Below are 7,122 nucleotides of genomic sequence, written 5' to 3'. Positions count from 1 at the left end.
ATTATGTAAGTATTACATAATCCATTTCGTGAATGATCTCAATTTTTACTGGGTCACATAGGAATTTACCAGTATTTGACTGTTTCGACTGAACTTTTCTTTCTTATTGTTCGTCAAGCTTGGTTTCTCAAAATTTATTTATATCATTTAACTATGAAATGTGAGGCTGGGGTACACTATGGGTTGGGGGTGGTAATACTTGTCTCCTTATTTTTGATGGGTTGAATGCTTCTATTAAGATAATCATGAGTGTTATTTCAAGAAAAAGTCCAAGATACATATTTTATTTAATAGGAAGAAACATATAATTTAGTTTATTGTGTGCAGGCAAACATGAAAAATAAATAGTATGTGATCAATTTGTATTTATAATTAGTATATGTAGAGACCAGCGAAGGTCTTTCACATGTTGTTGACATAGTGAAGCTGTTTTCAGGTTCACATGAATAGGAGTTGTTTGTTTCACAAGTAACATTTATGTTGCAAGTGTTTAGGTATATAGGAAAATTAGGTATATTCTGTATGCTATTCAGAATGAAATAGTGCAGAAATATCATACACGTACTATTTTTAACGGATTGACCTATTTTCATCTGGACAGCTCCATTATTATTTACAGTAAGAGAGACAGGTGTTAGTTTCAGTTAAGCTGAGGGGTGTATGCACTCTTTATCAACACTATCTTTCTTGTCACAGTATCTGTCAATCATTAGTACATTAGTTTAAATTTTTGGAAATTGAAACTATTTCATAGTTGTTTGTAATTTTTTAAAGTGAGAAGAGAGGAATGGATGTTAAAAGTTTCATTAATGCATGGGATTATTGTAAAAAGTAATGTTACATGTCAAAGATAGCCATAGCCAGATCGTACTGTCGTGAGGTTGTTCCATTGTTAAATATAAAGTTGTCAGTGATTTTAGCACGTGAACTATGGATTACTTTATCTAAATATCTTCTGTTTTCATGCCTTTCTTATCTTGGTAAAAATAGCATAATTCATAGAAATCAGCTCAATAAACTGTTATGGAAATAATACAACAATATTCAACTGAGAATTAATTGTCTTTAAACTATTACATCAAATAAAGCATTTTTTTTTCTATTAGAAGGACTGCTACTTATCATTCCAACTTCTCTCATAGGTAATTTATTCATATACATATGGTGGCTATTAATCTACCTACACTGACAAAACTAAATACCTTTTAACTGTATTTATCCATGAACATAATGGGGATTCCCTACAGAAATATTCACTTTTTATCATCTTCCAGCCTTTACTTCTGATATCCATACAAGCAGTTACATTACTGTACACATAATCTCATCAATAGGCATTAAAGCTTAAGCTTTGAGCTTCAGAGAGTTCTTATTAAAGAACCTCCTTAGTTTAAATAATTGAACTTCTTTTGAGTTAAACTTGTTTTTATTTCTTCTTAACTACAGTCTTAATTTCTGACATTCTCTTTATAAATGTTTATAGCTACAAATATATAAAAAAATGTTTCTCTACACTTTTACAAATGAAACAATATATTATCTTAAGGAAATGCTATAAACCTTTAACAGGAAGGTTTATGAAATGTGATTGACAAACAAGATAATTACAGTAATTTTGATCATGGTAAGAAACACTTGTGAAGCTTATAGAACAACAATACTCCTGGATCAAATGATATTTCCCAATGATTTTTAAGGAGATTAAGTATTGGTTATGTGAGCCTTTTGTTAATAGTTTTTACAAGTCCTTGAGCAGTGGGAAGGTATCAGAGGAATGGAAGTGAGCTAATGTTACTCCTCTTTTTAAGCTAAGTGACAAAGTTTATCTGAGCAGTTATGGGTCTACAGAATTATAGTCTTACATAAGTAGTGAAAAAGTCTGACAAAAGATGCCATACTAGATTATGATTTATTTATAGTCAACATTGTTTCAGTTGGGAAAAAAATCTTGTCTTACTAATTCTATAACATTTTTTTGAAGATCAAGGTTATTGCTTATGTTCAAGAAGTTAAAGGTGTGTATTTGATATGTCTAAATTTCAGGAAGCATTTAACAAAGTACCACATGAAAGGCTTGTTAAAAACATTATTTGCATGGGTGTTGGGAGTAATTTGGCTACTTCAAAATATGGCTGGACAGAAGAAAGCAAACATTTAATTGTTCTAAATAGGTTCAGTCAAATTAGGTTATTGTCACAAGTGAGGTACTTCATTACTCATTTCTAGGACCTTTGCTATTTTTGATTTACAAAAGTCACAATATGAAGGAATGGTCAATAAATTACTTAAATATGATGATGATGTTAAGATATTGGATGTTGCTAGCTTTGAGGAATATGCTCTTCTTTATGAAAACAATTAGATCATTAAGTGATTTGAGCAACTAACTGACAGTTGGGTTTTAATTATAATATGTCCAAGGTAATGTATGTTGGTTATAGTGATTTAGATTGTAATCATACTTTTGGTGGGAATAGCCTTAAAACTGTTATGGAATAAAAGGCTCATAGTGTTTTGGTTAAAATAGTCTGCCATCCATTCAGTGTGCTGTCCCTAGTGGTAGGGTAAATAGGATTTTGGGTTGCAGTGAGAGAAATATTGAATGTGAATGTAAGGAAGTTACAATCTCATTGTGTAAGTAAATAGTTAGGCCTCATTTGGAGTATTGTATTCAATCCTGAAGTTATAATCTCATTGTGTAGGTAAATAGTTAGGCTTTATTTAGAGTATTGTATTCAATCCTGAGGTCCTTACATTAAGAAGGATATTGAATTATTGCAATGATATCTGGGATGGCAAATATGTCATACAAAGACGAGTTAAAGCCAATGAAATGATAAAAGTTAGGTGTTAAATAGAATTGATAGTATTGATGTATAATCTTTTTCATATTTAATGGTGGGAATGGTAGAATAAGGAATCACAACTACAAGGTGTTTAAGTTTGTATGGGCAGGATTATTTACACTAAGTGTCTGTCATTTATAGGTGATAAGTTTCAACAATAAAGAAACAGCACACAGTCTACTTGTTAATAAGATAATATATTGAAACTAGTCAAGCATATATACAAATCTCATTGCACAGTTAATTACCAGTTAATAAACTATCATTTCTAAAAATAACTGAATTTAACACTCATGCCATACTTTAAATAAAATAGTAATGTATATTCTAAATATGAGTATACATTTTGACGTGGTAGGAACCATCTATTGCTTGGAAAGTTTTATTTTTTCACAGGTGGTTTGTTTCTCGAATGGGTTGCCTTCAGTTGTTATGGATACAGGGAGCTGAATATAAATGCTTAAATAAACAGGGTTAGATTTTTTAAGTGGATGGGACAGCCAAATTGGACCAACAGTCCTATTGTAATCACTTAATTGGTGTGTTTTGTTAATCAAAAGTATTTGTTGAGAACATTGGTATCACAGGAAACCTGAAGCTGAAGTGACCTCTATACAGATGCTGTAAAAGGGTGTTTTTTTGGTTGTTCTGTAAAGTACTTCTAGCATGCTTTTATTATGTGTGCAAATATATGTTTTAATAGCTGATTTCTGTGATTTAGACATAAAACTGCAGAAATGAAGAAACACCTCTTCATTTTAAAGTCTGTGGTTTGCCACTTTACAGCTCCAAAGCCTCTAGCATTACTGATTGCAATATTTTTGTGAGACTAGATTTTTAATTTTAATTGTTGAAAACATAAAAAACTTCACAATTGTTACAAGTATTTTGTGTTCTTATGAATTAGATTTGTATAGAAAATAGCTTATATAATAACAAATTGTTTAAAACTTGACTTTTGCCACTGCTGTGCCATCTGGGGTTAAATTTTAAAATCACTGACAATTTATCTAGCCTATGTTCTAATATACTGACATCTTCCTAAAACATTCTCATTTTTGCCTGTACTATTTACTTTAGATAATTAATATGTATTTCATGTTTTTATGAGCATCTAACTGAATTTCAGGAATTTTAAATTAATGTGTGTATACTATAATTTTCTGAAATTAAATATTTAATTTGATACTTAAGTTCTCTACCATTTTTTAAATTCACATGAGGTGGAATATGAAATTACAAATTTTCTCCTTAACATTATAGAATATTGGTTAGATATGGTGAACTTTGTACCATACATTTTAATTTAGTTGCAATTTAAATTGCAATGCTTCCCAGCTCTTAGATCAATGTTTCATGATTATAGTAAGATTATACTCTTGTGCACATATACTTTAATGAACTAATTAGAGAAGAAGATATCATTTATTTTTGTTCTAGTTAAACGGTTTATAAGCTGGTGCTGTCTGGCTAAAATATGTGAATCGTACAAACTGTTCAATTGCTGAAATATTCATTTTTTATTCAAAAAACCAATTTTAATAATAATTTGTATTTACTCTTGTAATATATGTATCAGGCTAATTTATATATGAGAATGTTAGACATATTTTCAAGGTAATTCTTGTATGCTCAGCCAGTTTCTTGGAAATAAACTTTCAAGAACAAATTTGAATGTATTATAATTTTATATGAACTTAGTTTTGATGTTCCTCAAAAACATTTTTTTAATAGTTCTTTAATCACATATTCTGTTTCCTGTTATCTATATGGTAGATGAATAGACTTGTTTGACCTATTAAGTATGAGAATAATCCAGGAGAAATAAAGTATTCTTGGTAGAAAACATGAATATTTTTAATACAATAATACCACACTAGGTACCATCTGTGGGAAGTAGATTTGAGTTGGTTTGTTTTAAAATATGCACAAAGCTACATGAGGTTTATCTGCACAAGCCATTCTTAATTTAGCAGTGATAAGCTAGAGGGAAGGCAGTAAGTCAAGACTTTTAGCAATGTAAAGTGGGATGGACTATAACATCATAATGCATTCATAACTGAAAGATCAAGTATGTTTGAGGATGGGGATTCAAACCTCTGACCATAAGATTGCGAGTTGAGAGCCTAACTACCAGATGATGCCAGGCTCTGAGTGGAGAATAGAACTATTATATATTCACTTCATCTTCTTATCTGAATATTCAACTGGGAAATGTACTATGAATTTCCATTTAACCACATTTTCAAAGAAATTAAATTAAGAATATCACTTTAGCCACTTGGAAAGGCCAAAACTTCCACAACAAATTCTCTTTAGGCAGGTATTTGAAATAAAAAAATGAACAAATATTATAACAATAAGAAACATCATTTTAATTTTGTAATAGTCACTTTTTTATGATGAAATACAAATACTCCAATAAAATGCAGTAATGAGGAAATTATTTATGTTTATGAGAATGTACCTTATCTATAATATTCTTTCTTTGAAAAAATGTTGAAAAGTTTGACTAGGATTAGGATAATTAGCTATTAAGTACACAAAAATGTTGGCTTCTTCCTTTCTTTTCATTTCAGGTAACTTTCTTTCTTGTGTTGTATATGAAAATTTTTTTGTCGAGTGGAGCATATGTGAATTGAACCATCTGTGTTAAAGGACTATAAGTAAACTTTTTACTAGCCTGTTTTTTACTATGAAAACATATATATATATGAAGTATATAATATGTGGTCAGTTAAATAGTCTATTAAATTTAGTTAATAATTTTATATTATATTAAATGTATTACAGTCCATTTAAGGATGAGCCCCTCTGTGGTAGTTTTCACATTCAGTGGTCCTAGGCAAGATAACTTTGTTCTGTTACTTCTCTTGACTACTAGCTATACTCTTCTCAAGCTAGATGTCCTGTCCATTTTCACTTGATGTTCTTGACAATGCCCTTGATCTATCTATTGATTTTCTATCTTTCAGTGTGAAACCATCAACAGTGCTCCACTATAGACCACCTGTTTTTATTTTAGCATTGATCAGAAAAGCCTTCCTCATGTGGGAACATCTTGTTTCCAAGTTCTTTGATCTAAAGAAAACTTATGGCATTACATGGAAGCACAACATTTTGAAGGACCTCCACACCTATGGGTTGCATGGCCATTTACCCATTTTTATTTGGAACTTTTTACTAGATAGCCACTTTCAAGTTTGTGTGGATTTGGCACTTTCTCAGTAATGTCATTGACAATGATGACACTGCCCAATGTTCTTGTGTTTTTAAACTTTTAGGAGCTATTGATCTTTTTAATTCTATTTAAGTATATTATCCAAATTTTACATGTTTCATTTTAACTCGATTTATTTTTACATTTACATTTCTTATCCATTGTTTGGTGCAAATAGCCTAGTTGCTTTGTGCCAATAAACACTAAAAAATCAAATCCAAATTACAGTGAAACCTAATGTGAACTTTCCCTTTTCCACTGAGCCATGTACTACCATTCTCTTCTGGTACTCTAGTACCTTGTCTATGTTTTAACCCAGTATATCATTACCAAGATGTTATCCATACTCTCAAAAGCACACTAGTCACATCAAAGTCTTCTCATGACTTTGGAAAACATGTCTTTTTTTTTTGGCTGTAATCAGCTGAATCAGAATTTATCAATGTTCAGTTTTATCAATGATTATCTCTTTAACAACAATTTTCTGCTTGTTTACATACTTATTTAATGTCACTTTAGTTTTACCTAAGTGCTTGTTCAGACCAAGAAGTTATACAAGGCTGTTAGTATGGGCTGTTTTCATTTTTCCTTGTACTGAAAAGATTACTATTTCAATATTTATTCATTTTTGAAGTCAAAATTAGTCTATCCCTCAATAGTCTAATCACAGGTCAGGTTTCTTTTAGTCACTCGAAAAATATAACTATAGTAAATAAAGCAAGGTCTTTGTCAGGGTTGGGGGAAGAGTTTATTTCTTTTTTATTACAATTTACAGCTTTTATAGTTAGTAAGAATAGTTTTCAGAACCCATACAATGTTTTGATCACAGATGTGACCATTATCAGCCAGTCTTAGTTGCTGTAAATTGCAATAAAATATACTTTACCTGTAAGTAAACTGAAAAATAAACTATTTGAATACTTTGGGTTTGAAAGTTTCATTCAGGTTGAGGTAAATCATTTAAATGTTTTCTGCAGAAGAAAATGTCTACGATTTTTTGGAAAAATACCCCCTCCTCAAGCCTGAAGTGTTGGCTCCACCCCTAATAAAACCTAA

This window comes from Tachypleus tridentatus, chromosome 13, assembly GCF_004210375.1.
Source record: "Tachypleus tridentatus isolate NWPU-2018 chromosome 13, ASM421037v1, whole genome shotgun sequence".
NCBI lineage: Eukaryota > Metazoa > Arthropoda > Merostomata > Xiphosura > Limulidae > Tachypleus > Tachypleus tridentatus.
Note: the sequence above shows the minus strand (reverse complement) of the source record.